Genomic DNA, 22,559 nt, shown 5'->3' with positions numbered 1-22,559 from the left:
TCTACACCCCCCTCTAATCGCACCCACATCAATGTCGAAGGTATCTCTTTCCACTCTACCAGTTTTTCCTTTGCTTTCTCACTCACAAGCACAGCAACTCCTCCTCTAGCTTGTCCACCCGTAACTCCAGACATTTTACCATACATACCTCCAAGCTGAAATATACCCTTTCCTTTCATCTTTGTTTCACTCAAGGCTAACACATCAACCTTCCTTTTAGTCATCATCCTTCCGATCCCCTCTTTCTTCCACTCAGTCGCTTTACTTCCACATCCTCTCACATTTAGTGACCCTATAACTAGGGTTTGCGGCACTTTTCGGTCTCCCGCCCCCCTTTCTTTGCCTGGCTGTCTCTTAGGAAGAAGAGATAGAGAGGAGAGGATCCCCAGACCCCTCGCTCCCTCCACTTTAGGCGCCTTTTACAACACGCAGCGGACCACGGTGGGAGAATTCTCTCACCTCTCAGGGGGAGAGGGCTCCTCACCACAGGAGAGGAAATACAGATGTGTAAAAGAGAAAAAACAGTAAACTCCCCAAAAAATGTAATACACATTCAATCTCACAACTATTACTAACTTCAAGCAGTAGAATAAGGTGAGAGCAGAGTAAAAAGTGGCACCCATGCTAACTCCTGAATCCCGATATTCCTTTAAATCAGGGATGTCAAACTCAATTGCACAAGGGGCCAAAATTCAAAACACACTTAAGGTCGCGGGCCAACTAGGATAAACATTTATTGAACACACTGAAACTGAATGTTTTTGGAACATAAATATGAATAAAAACAGACAAGAATATTAAATTTAAACCTTAAATCACTTGGCTCGCTACAGCTTAACTGTACGGGTCAGGTTTATCGACATTTCGTTCTGTGTGCATGGTTACAAAGAAAGACAATAAAAGGAAATTATATTCTATTCTATACAGTATTTATTATTTTGCTGTAAATAAAAATATCTTGTTGAATTATACAACTTAGAACTTAACTTAAACAACTTAACATTAAAATAGCATTCAAATTCCTTTGCTCCTATTTCAATGTATATATTAAAAAAACTTAAATATCCCAAAAGATTTTGCTCTCCTTAATATGTCTCCTGTCAAAAGTAGAAATATGAAAATGCTACACAAATTATTTTGTAAAAACGTCACAACATTCTGAGAACAGGGAGCCTGATGTGCGCTGACGGAGTAGGGCGAGAGATGGGAGGGAGTGCTTGCACTTTTTGCATAGCTCCACCCATTCCTCCCACTCACCCAATCAAATAACTTTAAGTTCTCTTCCGGTGTTTTGGCGTATTTACAATTTGTTCTGTGGATTCATCAAAAAGTATCTGAACACTGAACATAGATGATATAGTGAGCTTTTATATAAAGGATTCTTTAGCGTTGTACAGCCAAAACGAGGTTTTTTGTGTGACACCTTGACTGTAAATTGTTGTGAAAACGTGCCCTATATATTCTGAAAAGTACAACTTAGTCGTCAGCACTGGTTTGGCTTTGTGTCTGAACAGAATTAACTGCTCCAGTTTTGAACGAGATGGAGAAAATTTGCATGCAATTAAATTGTCTCTAAGCCAAAGGTACTCATAGAAAGAACCATATCAGACTCGCGAGCCATAGGTTCCCGACCCCTGGTATATAGTATGGTATACGTCATATATGAAGGAATAGGTACATTGACTAAAACGTCAGAATATGATGTTCAGGGATGGACGGCGCTGTTCATATTGATGGGCCATTAATAACAATAATGCAAAATGGTCTTGCGGGCCGGATATGATTACACGGCGGGCCGGACGTGGCCCGCAAGCTGGGAGTTTGACACATATGCTCTAAATCAAGCCACTGATAATATTGAGATTTAAAAAACTCCGTGTTAGAAAAGCGTGTGATTAAGAGTTAGTGTAGTTAACTCTTTTTAGGGAAGCACATTTAGGTGGAGACTAATATATTAGCTAACATTAGTCTGTCAATCAAGCGTGTTTGTGATTAAATGAGAGTATTACACACACACTAAAGTGAAAGGCTAAATGATAAGTTGTTTCTATAACATTAGTTCCTCTATTTTATTGTATGCCTAGCTATTTTTTTTAAGCAGTCATGTTGTAATTTTTGTTTTTGTTTGATATAACTTAATTTACAAACAACTATTTTATTTCTCTCTATTTAATCTTTAATTCAAACATACCATTAATAATATTACACAGCATTTGTTAACAGTCTATTGGGCTGTAACAATTGAGCTACAGGACGAAATTGAAAAAATAAAAATGAAAGCCCATTTTAACAACTACGCAAACAAAGTAAAGAAAAACATTTCAACCACTTCGAGAAGTGGATTATTATACAGCAAATAAAAATGCATACACAAACATTTAAATGTGCGACATCCTTTCTTTTCAGCTGCCTTAAGAAGGTCGAGTGATCGACTGAAAAAGTGATTTTATGCATTTTTTTTTGCTATTTCCATTAATTCGGATGTGCTGAAATCTGAGAGAGGCAACTTTGAATAAATGCAAATGTTGCGTTTGAAAAATACGCATATTTTTTCTCGCCTCGTTCTGTTTTGTCCTTGGGCTCTTGCTAGGGAATCGGCTGCTTTGAAAAAGTGTTAGTGGCTAATTTCCTGTCTGTTGAGTGCCCCTGCGGACGCTGTGTATCCATTATTTATCCCCCAAACAACAGCTGCAAGCGGGTGTAGCTGCCATATGTTGCACTCTTCTCGACGTATTGGGACGATCGGTGCCGTGTAAGATATGTCCTGGAAAATATTGGAGCATGGATACACTGCATATGTTTTAGCGCCACCATCTGTTTTGAAAGTTGGGTTCTATCTGGGTTTTTGAGAAACATTTTGTAGAGAGTTGGGTGGATTTTGCCCATGATTCTTTGACAGAAGGTGCTTGTAGTTCAAGGGTGGGTTCCAAGCTGCATTGGGTTAAACAATTTGGCGGTGTGGGCGGGACCAGTAGAAAACAAAACGATTTATTTGATTTTTTTTTTAATTATCTGTAATGCTACCAAATTTAAAAAATCTTCTGTAGTGTACTGGGGCAAATTACAAAAGACACATTTTCTATAAAAACTAAAAAAATGGAAGAAGAAAAAAAAAGAATTATATATATATATATATATATATATATATATATATATATATATATATATATATAAATTTATGTAACCTGGCCGTTTTTTATCAAAAGTTTTGGTTTTGATAACAGCAAACCAAACTCCAGCTGCCAGAGGGCAGTGTTGCGTTTGTATATAGCGTGGTGAGTTTGTTCAGGTGTAAAACTGCATTCACTCAACTGGTGAATTTAACAGTTTGCTAACAACTTCAATGCTAAACATCTTTTTTCCCATTGTTAGTGAATACATTTGTTGTGTCATTCGGGATTATAACATGTGGGTAGGTTACTAATGTAAGCTAAATAATAAAGCATAATACTGACAAAGCTAAAAATATGTAAATGACAGGCCGACAGAAAATTGAGTTCTGTAGTTGTATAGGCATAGGACATGTCAAAAGAATGCTTAGACCCTCATCGTTCATAAGAAAAAAAAATATCTGTTTCTAGCTTTTACCATTGTTTAGTAAACAACAGTTGAACATGGCTACGTTTTTAAATACTCGTTTCCAAGAAACATTACTGTGAACAGATGTATTTCTGACAGAACTTTCACATCGCTGCTTTTTTTGTATTTGTTATACCTCCAATATCCTAATATTGTCGAGAAAAATTGTTCAAACCTCACATTGTTTATTTGATGTTACTAGTGTCAATAAAATTGTTCAAACCAAAACAAAAAACAATGATTTCCACAAGAGCACTTTGCTTGAAAAATAACCTTTTATTGCACGGATACCGAACCGATGCACGAACCGTGCATGAACATTTGGTCACCATGGCGATCGCGTTCTTGCGGACGTGCACAAAACATCATCCCTCTATAACGGAACAATGACAATTGGACTTAAATGTCGTTAATTTTTTTTAAATAATAAGCTCCGTTGAGGAGTTAAGAGCCTTTTGCTATTTATCCATGTATCGTGACTTATCACTACTCAGCTTCACTGCGCCTACTCGCCAAATGGGGCCCCCCTACACACATTCATCCACAGAAAAAGGGGAGCAACACTAGGAAGGGGGGGGCTACCTCTATGTGCGAACAAAGATCTGATCAAAGCCACTCCTGCCATCTAATGGTGATTTATCATACGGAAATCATTCCCGTAGGCTTGATACTTACGGATGAGCAGCACCAAACCTTTTGTCATAGAATTTTTAAATGAACCCAGAAAAACGTATTACGTTTTGGCACTCAGGGACAATGCTTCTCAAAAAAACATTCTTAAGTTATGGCATTGAATGAGTTAATATAGGGGTGGATTGACATGGAAACTGTTGACAACAGTGGCATCAATATGACAGCAAGTTATTATTAGTAGTACTTAAAAAAACATTTAACCATTTTATTTTTACAATTTTCGTCTAGCGGGCCAAATTGGAAAACCTAACTGGCCATAAGTGGCCCGCGGGTCGTAATTTGTCCATCCTTGTTCTGGTTCCAGCTAATTGATACTTGAATCTCGGGAACAGTTTCTTCTGATGAAATTTAGGGATGTTTTGAGTTGGCTTAGCGTTCTAAATTTGCCGAAGCAAACCTAAGTTCAAGTCGACAGAGGAAGGAAGCCAAAAGATGGTTTCTTCCGCCTCTGAGGGCCGGCAGCCAAAGAGGGTCACATTAGGATTCAGCTGATAAAGCAATAAAGCTTGGTCGTGGATGCGCTCGGCCTCGTTCCGAGGTAGCTTCTGTTTGCGCAGCACTTTGCGGCCACAATTTATCACTGGCCTGACATTAGCTTAGCTTCCTGCAAACACTGAATAAACATCGGTGAGGCGAAGGAGTCTCCCGAAAATCCGTTTTGTGTCGTCAACGTTCAATCAACATTCGATGATTCCTTCGACACTTCGTGTCACGTGTCGGCAGCGTTCACTTTCGACATTATTGTCATCCTTCCAGCGGTCGTTTGTAAAATCGGAACCCTCCGAAGCTCTATTAGGTAGGACGGCTGTCAGCGTGTGCTGTGCTGTTACTATGACGACGGTTGCCAATAGAGCGCCAAGCCAGGTCCTGGTTGGAGAGTCGATTGCAAGACTGGGGTCACGTGCTGTTTGTTGTTGCTTATGTTTTTATATAAATGGTTTCTGCATGGATATATTTAAATTTTACCCTGATTTTGGTTTAGTTTTTGATAGCTCAATGGCCTTTCGTATTAATCATATTATTCTCTGCATAACATCATACTGAATATTCTGATCATTATCCGACTATTCCCTACTGTAAACCTACTGATTGACACTATAAAGTGGGAATATTATGTAATTTCCGTTTTGCCTCTGTTTTCGTTTACTTTTTGGTCGCTCAAAGTTTCCCCTATTGAGTTTTTAAAATGGATGTTTGTTCTGGACTTGATTTAGAAAAGGTGATGATGGGCACTGAAACTTCCACTTGCATTTTATTTAGTTTTTTCTTTTGGATTGGTGGGTGGTAACCACTAGGGTGATAGGGGCAAATGGCCACCATTTCCTGTGGTTTGTCTTGGGCAAGTACAGCCTGGTGGCGCCCATACCTCTCCAGGCCAAAAAGAAAATAACATTAAAAAAATAAAACGGTGATAACGGTAATCTGAACTAGTTGGCACTATACTGTTGGGTTGTTCTGGTCTTATATCGGTCCAATATCAGCCTCTAAGAAACCGTATTAGATATTATTAGGTTTCATCCCACAAAAAATCTAATTTGAGTTCAGATAAATTAGAAAGGAGCAGACCAAAAATTGAGGTAAACAATGCTTGCAAAGTTGCATGAATCAATTTTGAGGAATCAAGAATCGTTTAAACTGTAATGCATGATTCATAATTGCAATAGAACACAATGGAATGAAATATTCGATTATTTATTGTTACGTACTATAAAATAAATTGATACTAGACTGTAAAACAATTCAAGCCTTATCATGAAAAGGCATAATAATTTTGGGTGGTATCAAAATTGGATAGAATGGGTTTTAGACATTGGAGGGCCGTCATGACCCGCAAGGTCTTCTCCGCTTGCCTACAAATAGCTGAATCATGTGATGTATAATTATATCTTGTCTATGAATATTTATTAAATAATTACAAAGCGTATATCAGATTTAGTTTTTGGGACATTTTTACAGGCTCAAGGCGTCATTGCTGGCATGCTCTTTCTGGACAAATTTTTACATATTACCTTTTTTAATTGGCGTTCAGTATGTTTTGTATATAGCTATCCAATGCTAAATCTATTGCTCCCTGGTGATCCTGGAAGGGGGATTACCACTTGTTCGGCCCCTTCTCAAGGTTTCTTATTTTCCTCATGCTGAGGTTTTTGAGTTTTTCCTTGCCCACATATTGGTTTAAAATCAGGGGATGGTGTAATCGTAACCTATAACCTAAAAATAAATGTGAATTGACTTGACTTAACCTTTATTGCGCTGCTTTCATATGTGTACTTTCATATTTTCATATCTAACCAATCACATTTCAGCCATTACTTGTTGCTAAAATCTACTCAGAGGACTTCACAAACATTTCTGCAGGCCCTGTGGCATAAAAAGAATACCTAACGCTGTTGGTCTAGCCAATCATATTGCGAGTTAGTGACACCAAGGCCTTCTAAAAGGCGTAACTCAATTTCACCGGTTTGACAAACTAGGCTAGGGGGCGGTAATGGAAGTATCACAACGAAAATGTAAAGAAACAAATTCCCTTGTCCACTGTTTCAGCCCTAAATCGGATAAAAACCTAGCACGAGAGTACAACAGGAAACACTTGACTTTTAGCCTTAACTTCAATGGCGATAGAAAATAACTTTTTGATAAAACTGAAACCACCCTGAGCATCTGTTCAAAAGAGTACTTAAAATTTTCCTCAGGAAAGAAAGAAGTTTGGATTTTGTACAAATGAAAATGATTTTTGGTGAGTAAAGTGTTTCTTTATTCCTGAGTAATAATGTAATGTTATGAGGTTATTATTGATGTTTTTATTTACATGTGTCGTAGCTGTAGCTGCAGTATTTTTTTATAGCCATTAAACAGTTATTGAGGCTTGGATCCATTCAGATGTAGCATTATTGAAGGCCTAGGCTTAAAATGCATGGCCCACCACTGGTATCAGACATTGCATTAAGCTACAATATCGGTTATTGAAAAAGTTGTACTGAGACAATCCTACTACAATGTGGCATCTTCCAACAGTCAAAACCCATTAAATAGAACCATTTATTTTTTTTAGAGATCAGTAACACACACATACAGTATATATATATGACTATAACAAAATAACAACCTTAACAATATAACTATAGCTCTACAAATAAAAAAAGGGAATCGCAGTTGAATAAATTGTCATTATTGTCATTTTTCAATTGTACAACAAAACTGGAGGATTTCTCCTTTCCTTTCTTATTAAGGCGATGTAGAGAGCTAGCTGCATGCTAGCATTGGGGATCCTTGGGTTGAGCCAGGTTTCCCTAAAAATACAACTATCACGAATGTGGCGGTTTTCCATGTAGCCCCAGGTAATCCGTTTCATGGGTGATGGATATGCCGTTGGTGAGATACAGGCTCGGGAGAGGTAGCTTATGTGAGTTTTTACCTTCCGCCTGGATATTGCTTTTCCTCCTGACGCTGCCTTAGTTATAAAAATGCACAGAGTACCTGCTGGTATTCAGCATTTCATTTCACTTTTCTTACGTTCCTCAGGGTCCGAATTAATTTATTAATTTATTTTTCATGTAATGAACTGCTAAAAAACTAGCAGTTGCCATGCTTAGCAGTTTGCTTTGGGTGGACACATTGACTTGTGTGCACTCCAGCCTTTTTGACTGACAGCCCACATCAGCCTATCACAGTTGCGCACACGCAGTCACGCCCACCCAACACCCACAGCCCTCTGCCACCATGATAGCATTTGCTGTGTGTGTGTTGCAGAACACAACGCACGATACAAATATGCAAAGTATTGAAACCGCTGAAAGTAAAGCGCTAAAAAGCAAGGAATTACTCTACTGAAAAAGGGTGATATCACAATTCGACATCGTTGATGAGTCCCTAGTGAGGTCCTAGTGCCATTGGAGACCATATCTGTGACCATCTTATCGTCTTTTTTTTTCCATTTCTTGATCTAGCTCTGGTACCCTGTCTCCCTTCTTTATGTCTCCTGTGTTTTTCGTGGAGGCGGCTCCATTGTGGACGCGAACAAAGGTTTTGTTTCTGCAGGAGTAACAAATGTAACATTATTTTTACACAATCCACACACAAAAAAATAAGCCGATGTGAATAGTCTTTCCATTTTTGTCCATATCGTCCTCGGTCAGTTAAATCCTCCTTAGCAGCTCCGGTTGGTGCTGTGGCAGAAAAAGACTGAGTTAATGGGCAGATCTCAAAAGCAGCTTGTTGCGCTGGTCGGGCTCTGACCCGTGCAGATTGTGGAGTGACCCTGCCGGATCCGAGGAATCCAATCTCCCGGCCGGGATCGGCGGCATGTTTCAGCGGCCCGCTTTGATAACTTTGCCCTGGTGTGTCCGTCAGGACTCTAATCAAGGCTGACGTGTTTTTTGACCCCGAGATGGGAAAATATTTTTGACTCTCGGTCGACACTGAAGTATTTGTTTGATAATAACCGTTCCCTTTCGGGGAGAAAATAGATTGACCAATGGTTGGAAGGAATAGTTGGGTTGGGATCAGAATTAGTTCTTCGTTTTTGACCAATCATAATAATTTGCTTGCCTGGGTATTGAGTTAACTAAGTATAACACCAACGTTCTAGAATCGGTTATTAGCAGCATATTCTGTGTGCATTTGGATGATTATTTCTAATTTGCATATTAGCAATCTTCAGATCTTAATCGGACCGTTCGCTACATGTTAACATACTGCATATTTTTATTTTAATTCGACTATTGGACTGCATACATGGATGTTAATTCGAATTAAATAACTGCTACCACAACCTGTAATTTTTGGCTATTCACTCTTGAAATAAGAGGCTATTCTCCCCATGTAAACACTGTTCCAATATTTGCAATATTTGGATGTTAATCTGTGCATATACACATACTGGATTTTGGAGTTTAATCCGAATATTTTCTGCATGTAAAAATATTGAATAACAAGATCTTAATCCGATTATCCCCTACATGTAAAGCTATTGAATATCCAGATGTAATCCGACTTCCCATGCATTTGAATTTAATGAATATTTGGAGCTTAATCTGACTACTCCCTGTATGTAAACATACTGAATATTTTGTCTTAATTCAACTATTCGCTGCATTTAAAAATATTGAATATTCTGATATTTGTCCTTTCATAAAAATGTAGCAAATATTTGTATCTTAATCCAACTATTCATTGCATGTAAATTCACCAAATATTCTGAATATAATTGATTCCCTGCACACTGAATATTCGCATCCTTATCCAACTGGATGTACACATACTGACTTCGGATTTTAATATGTATTTTTCCTGCATGAAAATCTATTGAATTATCAGATATGACTACTCCCTGCATGTAATTGTACCGACTATTCGGATCTTAATCTGACCATTCACTGCATGTAAACATACCTAATATTTAGCTCTTAATCTGACTATTCCCTCGATGTAAATGTAGTGATTTTTCGGATCTTGATCCGACCATTCCTTGCATGTAAACGTACTGATTGACACAGGGAAGTGGGTGCATTAGGGCATTCTGAGCCCCATTAAACTCCTGTGAGGCCGGATAGCTGGCTTGTTTAATGAGTCATCCAAAAGCAGGCCCTCTTCACAGCGATTTGTTTCCTCGTTGGGCAGTTTGCCTTCTGCTGTGCTGGTAATTGTCTTGAACGTATCATAGTTGTCGTTTTAAGACCCTGGAACTTTAAAAATGACTACTTTGGCCCGTTTTTTTCTTCCAGGTTCTTTTTTTTAGCAACCCCGTGCAAATCTAGACAATTAAATCTGTTTTGCATAAACAGCACTTGATCCTAATGACAACAGAACGACCAATTTATTGGACAGGACTACTCTTTGGGGGGGAATCAAATTAGCATTTGTAGACTGGTTTGTCGCAGTTAATTTGTGTTTTTGCTTTACGGCTTCATTTATGCACTGCCAGGAAAAGCGTGCCGGGTTGTTGAGTATTTATTACGTGCTTTGTGATTCTGCTGCATTGATATTTTTAGGCGACACGCCTCAGGGGAATTCATCTAAACTGGCTGGAACGATCCTATGGTCGATGGCTCGGGCACCGAGCTTAGCACCTGTAATATCGCGTCACGCTAGACCATCTGTTTTTTGATTCTGCAAAGTATCACTTTCCAGCTGTAAAGGGAAACTATACGGACATGTTGTGTGCGGTAATAGTCGTCGAATGCTCTTGTAACCCTGTTAATGAGGTTTACAGTGAACCCCCTGTCTATGGTGTCCCTGCCTTATGGCGTTTTCACTTTACGCTGTAGAATAAGATATTTTTTGGCCCAATCTTTACAGCATTATCCCCACGATGGGTCTTCTTAGGTCATGACAATCCTCGCAATTTGGAAATTTTAAAATGTGTTCAATTTCTATTCCGCTGTTGCTGTCTTCTTACGCCCTCTGCATCCACCTGCTAAGCTACTCAACCAGCCCAAAAAGTTTAATTTTCATTTACACATATATTTATTTATCATCTTATTTAATTATATTGACGTATAGTACGCGTAAGTATTACTTACTCTATACTGTACTTACTGTACTATATCGTAATTTTTATGTTTTTAAATGGGGTATTAGGGGTAGGCATTAGCTAATGACCCCTGGTTTTTATCCACTGCTGTACACTTTGCGATCCTCGCCTCAGAACAGATTAACATCATATCCCGGGGGTCAAGTCAAGTCATGTTTATTTGTAAAGCCCCTAATTACAAGAAGTCTGTACAGACAACTATTTAACCATCCACTGATCTAAAACTTACATGAGGGCAAGGAAACATTCAAAAACAGGGCATCAACAGACAAAACACAGACATCATCAACATGAAATATTGGTAATACCAGAATGTCTGGTTGACAGCTTTCTGAGGTCAACATCATTCATAAGCTATGGAATAGAAGTGTGTTTTAATTCTAGATTCAAACACTAAGGCCCAATCCCATTTCTCTCACTCGGCCCTGAGAACCCTCCAGTGAGGTCCCTCGATAGAGGAGTGCCCTCCGCGAGTGGAGTGCAAAGTGGAGATGGTTTGGACAAGACTTGCAAGGTTCCACCCCTGTCCAGGAGATGGCGGTAATATTAATTGGCTGTAGACCTCAGTGACGTATTTATCTACGTCACATGTAAACAACTCGAGTCTCAACCTGTAGTGTGTCAGTTGGAGAGTTCGTGCAACGTTAAAAATGCCCGCTACTGCTGTGTTATTACCGATTGCCTGAAAGCTCATCATCTTTTCCATGTCTCCAATCAACGGAGGAGAAATGTGCTATACTGAAGACAGCTTCGGCGCTATGTAGTGCTGATTCATCTTTACAAGGTACGTACACTCATAAAAAAAAATGACCCGTTCGGTCAAATACAGTAAGAGTTAACATACAATGCACGTTCACATAATACCCTATGTTTGTGTAGACATAAATGGCAATCTACTTATTAGTATTTTAATGCCATTTTATGACATATAGTAGGGGTCTTGAATCTGTGACATGACGAAACGTAAACAAACACAAGAACAGTCCACCTGACCCTTTAGCTGACATAATATCGTCACCAAACTTCCCTGTACGACCCAAAAACCTTAGTTCATAAGGAATTTAATTCAAAAGAGTTGTCATTGAATATAAAAAGGTCATTTCAACATTTTTTCATGATGCTTACATCACAGTTAAAGCGGTCTTTTTCTTTTCTATGCCCACATTTATGTCTAAATTGTTTGTTATCTATTGTGTTCCAGAGTGGCTGTCCCATAAGCGTGGACAGGTTGGACAGGAATGTTCCCATCCTGTGCTTATGGTTGGATGTGGAGTCAGAACTCATTCAGGACTTAAGGTTGAGCAAGAAGGTTATGTGGGCCCTGCAGGAGCTGCTAAAGAGGGAACAGGGCCATGGCTGGAGGTCCTGATCTACGTGTACTGGCTGGTCCACGCTCTGTCCTACCGTGTGGTGTCACGGGTCTTCAGGGTTCCCAGGTCCACCGTACAAAGAATTGTCCACAGTTAATATGGAATAAATTGCCCAAAAGCCATATTTTAGGCTCTGGAAGTCAGACCCACATTTGCATTATGTGCTTTTCTGCATTACTATTCAATAAACATCTTCATTTTGAGTAACACCTTGGTGGTTTATTTCATAATGATGTGAGATACTGTGTGTGAACTATGTGACTGTTGGACAGAAAACAACTACAAATCACTCCAGCTTAAATAATAGTTTACTTTCAGAAAAACAAACTCACATTGGGCCAAAATACATAATAGTAAATAAATAATGTGTCACAAATTTTAACAAAAATATACCAATACTTCCATAAAGCTGGAAACACAAACTGGAACTTCATTGAGTTCTTAATAAAAAAAAAAAAATCCTTTTATAAAACAAAGGGAAACATTGCAGAGATGTCACTGTTCTGGAAATTTGTCCACGAGCTTCCCAAAAAGGACGGGAACCGCTCAGTTTTGGCCACAGTTTCTTCGAGCCTTTTCCTCGCTCCGGCAGACTCCGCTTTCAAAAAGTCAAGGAGTGTATCGTGCTTCCTTTTTTTTCTGGGTGATTTGGGGTTTGGCGCCGGATTAGAAGGTGCCAACGACGTGCCCGGTGGTGTGGATGGCGTGGTAGCTGTGATGGTGACCAGCTCTTCCACGGGACGTTCTACAGTGGCCTTTAGGTTGGGTGGAAAAAACAAGAATTAATCAATGCTGATGTATTGTACAAAACAACTGTGTATAGGATGCTCAACAAGTTGATATGAGACAGGAAATTATAGGATGTGTTCTGGATAATTATTTGATAGTGAATAGATACAAAAAAATGACATGTTATTCTTATGGCTGTAAGAGCCTTCTATTGGCCAGCATCACATATGCTTTAGAATTGTCTCCACATTTGAGAAGGTAATTAGTTTACTTAATATGTGTTTACAGAGAAGGCAGTGGACTACGTGATAGTAATTTATTTTAACTGTATTTCCACGTGAAATTCGGAGACATTACTCATAATGCATGATGAAAACTAATGCATTCTGATCTCACATGAAAGAATCATATTGTAAATAAAACACGACACCCGAAATTGTGTGCAGTAAACAAGGGCTTATGTCCAGAACGGTATTCTGACTATGCTCCATGTAGATGTAAAAGCACGACTCGTTTAAGATAAAAACAGGGATGGGCTGAACCGTGATTTTCTGCACAGTTATCCTACTTTACAGTTTGTAGCGTGAAGATTTTTTTTGCCAGCTCCCTTGGTAGATTAGTGCACTTCGTAAAGTAGCGATTTTGCAATGTTCGTGTTTTAACGCGAAAATACGATTTTCTATTGCATTTACGTCTAACTAAGATATCTCAATACATTTTGTTGCAAATACATGCGTGGTTGTGGAAAACTACTTACATTTGTGCGGTTCCTTTTCGGGCATGTTTGTTGATATTGAGAATTCGCAAAGCCTTCTGGGTAGTCACTTCGCTGCCAAGTGAGGTCGAGAGCCCCCTCGGTCTTGAAGTGGTTACGACATGGTTTGAGGGCACTTCTGCCTCGGTCTTGAGAGTATCGGGACACACCCCATTTTCACGTGAACGCGCAAACCGAGTGACTAGGGCACATAGCGAGTGAAAGTGCGAAGAATGGGACGCAGCCTAACACTAAGGTTGCAGATTGAATCTCAGAGGGCAGAGCATTCCACAGCACCAGGGCTTTTGGGATCACTAGTGGAACAAAATTTTCAGAGCAAAGGTTCTGAGCAGAAACATGGGGGGGAATTCGATCTGAAAGATATGAGGGGGAAGGTCTATGCATCATTTTGTATAATACACACAGAACCTTAATATCACATTTTAAACTGACACTTCAGGTCAGCCAAAATCGGGGTAATGTAATCAAACTGTTACTAGGAGTTATTGCATTTATTGTGTTTGGTTATAATAAATGTATTTTTTTGGTAGTATCTGTATGATCTTGTCAGGTTCTATAAACAATCTGGCGATAGCGCAGGATTTCCGCAAGATCACTTTCAAATCTTCCTTTTCGTTAATGACAAAAAAGAGCTACTCAAGAACATTTCTTTGTCCTCTGCTTCCTGCCGTGTTGACAGCATGAGCTCAGCCGGCAATTAGGCCGCCACCGTTCTTACGGCCCATAAATTATTAAGTGTTGGCCATCGATCGGTAGTGGTGATGGAGACGACAGAGAGGGAGGCTTTATTTGTATCAAGCGCCCGTTCAAGTCCAAATAAGCTTCACGCACCCTCAGCGACTAATTATTCTCACGCTAGCGACCGAATAAATGCAGCATTTACTCAACAACTACAACAGGCGGTAGAGAAACGGGCGAGCCTTAAGGCATTTAGGATAATGTATGGTATGAGATTGCGACTTGCCACGCAAGCTCACCTCAAGGTCAAGCAATTCATTCCTGCAGGAGAATTTATTGGCCGCTAGTAGCTCAGGCAATGAGGTGCTGTGATCCTTGAGCTCGCTTCTACCTGGAAGGCCGTATGGAGCCTGGCGGAGGGTGAGAGACGACCCCCCCTGCTTGTCAACTCTCTATTCCGTACCGGGAAACATGATAGTGTTGTCGACCATGGCCTGCTTTTTGCAAGACAGAGTTAATGTTGCATGGGACCATCGGCTGCATCGTAAACACGGTAAATCTGCCACGCCTACGCGCCGTTACTCAAGAGGATCGACTGGCGACCCTGTTGACGATGCGCCTTTCAAACACAGACTGACAGCGCCTACCATGCTTTGTGGGAAGGGCCAACCCGCTAGGCGATAATTGCACTCTTTCTGTGAGTATGACAGTCGCCTTAAGAAAACACCAGCTGAGTCTAATTGTTCCGCATGCGTGACTAACTTGTACAGTTGAGAAAGTCGCACAGTGGGACCGATCAAGCAGGGTTTTAACAAATTTAATCCATCAATGTGTTTCTCGCTTGATAAGGAAGTAAAAAATAAAGTAATATGCATCACTCCAAAAGTTAGAGGAACATTTCAAAACCCATATTAGATCTAAAGGTGTGAATTTTTAATGTATGCTCTGGGTGTATCTCCTCCCAGATCTGCTCCAGGACATGACTGAACCCCTGGGAAGTCTTAGGAGTTACCTGGTGGTGCCAGATGAACTAAATGTTGCAGAGTTGTCTTTGAAGTTTAGGTCTAGTAAATGTAGGGGCCAGTGTAATGTATCAATTCTCTAATTGTCCAGGAACTGCCTGCATACTCTAGCAATATGCAGTCAGGCGTTGACTGAGATACAGGGTAGTCTGAGGAGTTACCTGGTAGTGCCAGATGGATATTAACGTAGCGTCCTTGAGAAGTTCTTTTGACTTAAGGTCAAGTGAATATGCGTATCTATTCCCTTGTCCTTCAAGAACTGCATTCATACAGTAGTCACATGAGGTTGGGCATTGACTGATCTACTTGGAAGTCTGTACAGCTACATTTTGGTGCTAGATGCACTTGAAAATAATGTCCCAGAGGTGTTCTTTTGGTTTCCGTTTAGGTAAAAATGGGGACCAGTTTTACATCTCAATTTAGTGCCTGCCTACTAAAGCCGGATGAGGTAGGGTATTGACTGAGCTCCTAGAAAGTCTTGAGGAGCATCTCCTGTCTTGCTGAACGGGCCTCAGCATAATATCCCAGAGGTGTTCTTTTGGTTTAGATAAGGTCAATGTTGGGGGCCATTCGAACATATCGATTCCTTCTTTCTTTAGGAACTGCCTGCAACTCTAGCCTCACGAGGTCGGGCATTATTGTGAAACCTTTTTCTAGACAGTTTTGCTAGTTGTCCTTGTACGAATCTTCAGTTGTTTGCCTTTTCCTGTCCTTATGCTGCCACTTGACCAGTTGTGGTTGAGTTTGAGTTGCTTTTTCATTCTTAAATTGCAGCAAGCAAGGTTGCCTCGCCTTTGGGCCGTGAAGGATCACGTAACCAATGAATTATGCATTTGTGACTCCGGAACCGGGAGTCAAGGAATGCCGGCGGCAGCCTCCCTCCTGTCAAATTGGCCGTAAAAAAAAAGAACAGCTTTATTGTGATGATAATGTTGAACCGTAAACAAATATGACCGTCACTGATTTTCATCTCGAAAGTCTCCAAACTCAATCCGAGACGCTTTTCAAAAGACTATTCCAAAGACTATTCCAAAGAATTTCTACTTTATCTCCAGGGCCACCCCTGAGCTTTTTTCCCCAGTATTGAATAAAAACATTTTCATCATGAAAAAGATTTCAAAGAGAAAGCGAGTCCCATTTTATCGTCCGATTTATTATCAGAGAGAGTATAAATTCAATGTTCCAGTGGTTATTCTTCAATTGTGCGGCACGTAACGGAGCAGGAGGGTCACGTCTTGAAAAGGTTTTAAAAAACAGCCTTGTGAAGAAGGGCCCCGAGTTCATTTGGCTGCTCTCGATTCTCAACAGCTTATCTGTTCCCCGTGTTGGAAAGGTCGCGACGTCTCTGGAAGCTAGCCTTTAACAGACACTCCTTTTATTGCAACACTGGCATAATAGCCAAAATCTCCACTTCATAAAGTGTCGTGCTACATGAATATTGATATGAAAGAATCCAGCTGAATTTTTATGGGTCGTTGGGATATCACCGTGTTGCGCTATAATCCTCACGAGGGACTCTGACAGCAAGAAAATGGTTTACATTCTCACATTTGATTTTGTTGAGACGAATGTGTCACTTTAATTACATGCCACTCATCCAATGTATGAGTCTATAAGCCCAGGAGACAGCGTCCCCCCCTTGTAATGTTTTCACTTTACAGTGAGGAATAAGTTGTTTTTTCTGCCACTTTTCACGTCTGGTTTTACCCACGATATGACATCAAAAATAATTTTTTAGTGTTCCCAAAAACTGAGATGAACTACGATGTCAGTCAGCTATTGCTTGGCGACATATAAAATTCTGTTCTCGTGATCTTATTTATTTTGGATAATAGTTGAGATTTTCCATTAGTTACGACCATATTTCATAGCCAAGGTAAGAATGTGTGCACCTTTTTTGTATTTCTTGATTATCACAAGCTTCGTTTCCATAGTTATCTAGCTTGAGGACTCATAACTTACACACACAGTAAAAAACAACATTATATTACAAATTCCTAATGAAGCACACGAGATTCTAAACTGAATGAAAAGAAAGAAAGGCTGTGTGGAAGGTAATTCAACTGTTAGCATATCGACATCTTCATGATGCCTTGCAGAAACAGCTGGCAGACCAACATCTTATATGACGTCGAACCAATAGCAGACAGGCATCCTAGAGACCTAACGTGACATACGCACAAACATCGCAAAGTTCCAATTTTTTAAGGCGTTTATAATTTGTTGTGCTGTAATAGTGGGGCCCAAAAAACAACTTATGGGTAAAGACACTTGTGCCTTCTTTTATATTTTGATCATCGTAAGGTTCGTTTCCATGGTTGTCATGTTTTCTTCCCCCTTTTGCATCTTTGCAAGCGTTGGACCCATAGAGAATATACACATTACAAAACAATACAGTATTTAATTGCAGACTCTCTTTACTAAGCACACATTTTGATTCTGCAAGGACGTAAACCAGTATCAACCCAGCATTTTGAGATGACGGTCATCTTCAGGTGCTTCTCCACTACACGATTCCAGCCTTCCTCGCTTCACATTTTTTGGCTTTCCATTATGAAAAAGTACCTGGTCCTAGGTCCCTTGCACGTCCGTTGTTTGTACCACCTCTGTCGAGATTCCAAAACACGGCCTCATCGACTAAAACGGTCCCTGACAATGACTGAGTTGTCAGAAAGGATCTTTCCCGAGAACCTATTCAAAACAAATTCCCGCCATTGTGTTTCCGCGTATTATCTTTACAAAAAACTTTTTGGGGGAGTTTATTCTGCAGTCGACGAGGTGCAGATGGACGAATTCAGTGGGAGGTCTATCCCTCCATTCATTCATTCATCCATTTTCTACACCGCTCATCCTCAGTAGGGTTTCCAGCGGTGCGAGTGGGCAGTAGGCAGGGGGACACCGTGAACTGGTTGCCAGCCAGTCGCAGGGCACACAGAGACAGACAACTCACTCGCTCATTTACACCTAGGGATAATTTGGACTGGCCAATTAACCTGACATACATGTTTTCGGAACGTGGGAGGAAACCCGTGGAAGCACAGGGAGAACATGCTAACTCCGCACGGGGATGCTGCGGTGGCTCGAATTGATCGCTGGACCTCCCCACCGTGGGGCTGAATGCTAACTACCCAGCTTTGCCGCCCCACTAGAGGTTGACGGAACAGAATTAAAGAGGTTCCAACTGCTGGATAGTAAGCCACGGGATAAGCTAACGTCCATAGCTAGTATTAGCATGTGTGCTTATTCATGGTAAATGATTATAAAACACATAGCTTAGTATTGAAGTCCCTCTTTGAAGGTTTGCCAGATGTTTTATCTATATTTTTAAAGCATATGTGTTGCGATGGAGCGTTATCGATTTTCTGGGACCAGTTGCAGATTACCGGTCTCACTTCACATAATAAATAAGTCGATTTAAAATCTGTCCTTTCATTTAAAAAACATTGGAGTTTTTGATTGGTTATTATACGATAGCATTTGCTAGTGTAACGTTGCAATATAGCAGGGGCTGTCAACTTTTTTGAGCCGAGGCACACTATTTTTGTAGTTTTAAAGGACACCGTCTGTTGAAAATGTTTAAAAGTTCATGCCCGGCACCAAATTTTAGTGTAATTTTGGATTTTACTACATTTTTACCTGGTTCTTATGTTTCACAACATTTTTCATCTAGATAAGTGATAAAAAAGTAACAAAAACAACCAATTCAAATTGATATACAATTATCTATATTCTAAATTTTTGGGGTAAAATTAACAACAGCAGCAAAGTGACATGCAAGATCTTTGACTTAATCATGTTTGCAGTTGAATCTTACTTTCTAAAAAGTTGACTTTTTTATCTCGTCTTTTTAGAAAAAAAAGTCCAAATAATACTTCAAGTGAACAAAAATGATCTGCCTGTGGAATTTTCTTTTTACAGCATTCTATCTTTTTTTTTTGTCAAAGGAAATTTCGAAAATCAGTAAAACTATGTGCAGAAGGTTTACTTTGATTCATTTAATTTATTGTTCATTTTAATCTTAAAACAATCATCAAACAATATAAAAAAATACTATTGTACTGCATCTTGACAACATTATAATTAGTATTTCAAAATAGTAATCTGCCAATTATTTTGCAAGTCATTCGAAGACCAAAAAAAAATCAATGGAATGCTTTTTTGTAAAGCTGAATTCGGGAAATTTTCTGCCGTACAAGTCACTCGGCACACTCGTTTAAAAACACTGCTCTATCGCAATCTACAATTGTCCTCTGCTACCAGTGACCAAGACCATCTGGATTAGCACTGAATTGAGCGAGGCGGGATTGGTCTAACAAAAACCAAAGTTTTTTTAAATTTTATTTAAAGTTGGAAAAAAATACTAGACCAAGAAAAACAAAGTTTTTAATTTGGATGTGGAGTATTCACATCCAAAGTAAAAACTATAAAGAACCGGGATAATGCACTTAAAACCAACAAGTCAACATGAACTACCTTACATTTGCACAAAGTTATGAAAATTAAGTGTAAATCAAGTAAACGGTACGATGTAAAATATTTAACAGTACGAAAATAAAGTAAAAAATGATTCTGCAAATAAAATACTTACTGCCCAAACGGTTTAAGAACCAAAATACGGCATTTATAGTCAAGTCATATTTATTTGTTTAGCCCTTTTTCACAAAAAGTCTCAAAGGGCTGTACAGAGCACAACAACAACAAAATAACTAGTAAAATATAACATCGGCTATATAAAATATTTTTTTTGTAGGAAAATGAATATGTTAAGCTAAATATGGAAAAATTAAATATGTAAATTGGTTTACATAGAATCCAAATGCTAAATATGATTATATGAATGATAATAATATTGTAATGTAAAGTTCATACTTAGGTAAAAACTAAATGGGAGCTAGATAGCTAAAATAGTAAAAGCCATATGAATAGCCAGACCCAAAACTAGATAGCACGCTAGGAAGAAGGGCAAAATTTAGCTTGATAAAAACAAAAAAAGTTAGCTCGATAGCAAGCAAAAACCACAAGAATAGTCAAGAACATCAAAAAAAATGTTTCCTCTTGCTTAGAAAATGAATAAATAAGGTTAATACAACATTTTAACCACATATTCCTATTGTAGTTTGACTTTATGGCCTCAGAGACACATCAGTATTTACGTTACACCCCTACAGTAAATGCTTTCCTCCAATTTTTTTTTATCATTTGAAATTGTGTTTGCCATATATGTGTGACACCTAAAATTATTTACGGTCACAAGTTTGTATGGAAATTAAGCCAATTTGATGTAGTGTAGGTCGCAAATTTGACCACAAGAGGGATTGTGTCACCTGTACATTGTGATGACATCAACGCACAGTACCATGCGGTACCAGTGTAATGGAAAAGAAGACTCGGAAAAGTACTTAGTACCCGGGCCAGGCTGGGAGAGCTGAAAAGCAGAAAAGGGGATTTAGAGACTTAACCTACCATACGCTCGAACACCGCAGATTTGTTGATGTGGTATAGGAAAAATGCCGTAAAGAGGGTCGAAAAAAACATCCTGTTTCACATCTCAATTAAATATGCCCGAGCCGTATCCCGGGGGTCAACTGTATTTACTGCTTGAGGTTGAATTCCGACGAACAACTCCACGTTTTGGTAGTTGTGGGCCTTCCAACTTTTCCTAAGATTCCTCTCCTTCACCGGCGCTTGTTTGATTCACGGGCCAATTGTGCCTCTTTGGGATCCCGGCGGTGATTGAACTCTGCCCGTTATGGCTTGAAAGCGTCGAGCGTTCCCTTCGGCCTTCCCGTAAGTCACGCAATTGACGAGTGCGGACAGCGTGCCAAGGAGGGACCGGCCCTCCGTCTTTAAATCACTCGGGCAGGCGCTTCCAATGGGGCACTAACGCAACTTTGATGCCAACGTGCCTGAGTCGTATAAATATGCTGTAAAGCCAGAGTCTGAAAGTGGAGACGGGTTCCCTTGAGGATTTAGTTGCGAGTGGAATGCAAACCTTTGCAGGGTGAAGTCCTTGAGTTGGGGGCGTGTTGTGGATTATTGTCCAAAAAGCACATCCTGGATCCATTTTCTCTTATTCGCTGATGTTTTTTTTTTCTACTGGTAGAATAAGAACTGATCAGAGTTCCAGAATAGCTTCCGAGAACTGAAGATTGGCGGTTGTTGGCCTTCGAATTAGAAAACAATAGTTTTTATCGTTATTGATATCATTGCAGTGTGTCTTGTTTACAACGAGATTAGACGTGGCACACCAAGATAAACATGTAGAAATATTACCTACCTCCTCCTAGTGGTAAAAAAAATGCATTTATTTAAAAAAAAAAACAACAACTTCACCAAATGATAGACAACAATACATGAACCATCATTTAGATATGCATTTTTTTTAATAGTCATAGGTAGAGAAATTTATATTTATGTTACAAAATAAGAGGCTAACCTAGAGGGAGCTTATATCATTGGCCGTTATCTTATTGCTTCGGGTACCCCAAAACAGAAACATGTCTTTTTTCCATCTATTCCCCCTCCTTTTTCCCTCTTCTATCCCTGTTCTCTTTTCTTTTTTTTCTTTTCTTTTTTCTTATTTTCTCTCTTTTCTACTTGTTATTATTTCTTTTTCCTACAATATTTATTTTTTCGTTTTTCTTTCAAGTGTCCCTTTCTCATTTTTTTTCTTTTCCTTTTGTCTTTCTTTTTCCTTTTTTCTTTTCCTTTTTTCTTTATTTCTATCACTCTTTCTTTTCAAAAGAGGAGGATAATGAGAAAAATAGGGTCGTTTGTAGTTTCTGGAGTTAGTAATCTTATGCTTTGCTGTGATCGTTTTAGTTGGACTACACCACCTTCTTGAGGGGACCCAGACTAGGAGATTAGAGAGAGATAAAAAGAAATAAGAGAAATGACGAGAGAGGGGGAATGAGACAGAAACAAGGAAAGAGAGAGAAAAGGATAGAGAAAGAAATAATGAGACAGAGGGGGAAGAGGAGTAGGAAAGAAAATTAGAGAGAAATGAATGGAGAAAAAAAGAGAGAGAGGGAGAGAAGTAGAGTGAGGAAATGAGTAAGAAAAGAGAGAGAAAGAGAATAAAAAGAGAGTCAGAGAAATAAACAGAGAGAGAAAAGAGAAAGTGAGACTGGCAACGATAGAGAAAGAGAAAAGGGAAAAAAGAGAAAGAGCAAGACAGATAT

General features: G+C 39.3%; 1 protein-coding gene and 2 long non-coding RNA genes across 6 annotated transcripts in view; 2 read left to right on the top strand and 1 right to left on the bottom strand.

Moving 5' to 3' along the window:
* The window catches only part of rbms3 (RNA binding motif, single stranded interacting protein), a 243,788-nt gene that overhangs the window by 13,713 nt on the left and 207,516 nt on the right, over positions 1-22,559 (top strand). The gene's annotated exons all lie outside the window — the stretch shown is intronic.
* LOC148370710 (uncharacterized) lies at positions 11,414-12,381 on the top strand. Its single transcript, XR_015849601.1, has 2 exons — positions 11,414-11,588; positions 12,006-12,381. It is a non-coding gene; the product is annotated as an uncharacterized LOC148370710 (long non-coding RNA).
* On the bottom strand, positions 12,465-13,900 carry LOC148370709 (uncharacterized). Its single transcript, XR_015849600.1, has 2 exons — positions 13,661-13,900; positions 12,465-12,929 (listed from the first exon to the last, which is right to left on the bottom strand). It is a non-coding gene; the product is annotated as an uncharacterized LOC148370709 (long non-coding RNA).

Source organism: Urocampus carinirostris, chromosome 2 (genome assembly GCF_059441175.1).
Source record: "Urocampus carinirostris isolate Australia breed hairy pipefish chromosome 2, RoL_Ucar_1.0, whole genome shotgun sequence".
NCBI classification, from domain to species: Eukaryota; Metazoa; Chordata; class Actinopteri; order Syngnathiformes; family Syngnathidae; genus Urocampus; species Urocampus carinirostris.
The sequence above is the reverse complement of the archived record's forward strand: the minus strand, read 5'-3'. Positions and strand labels throughout refer to the sequence as shown.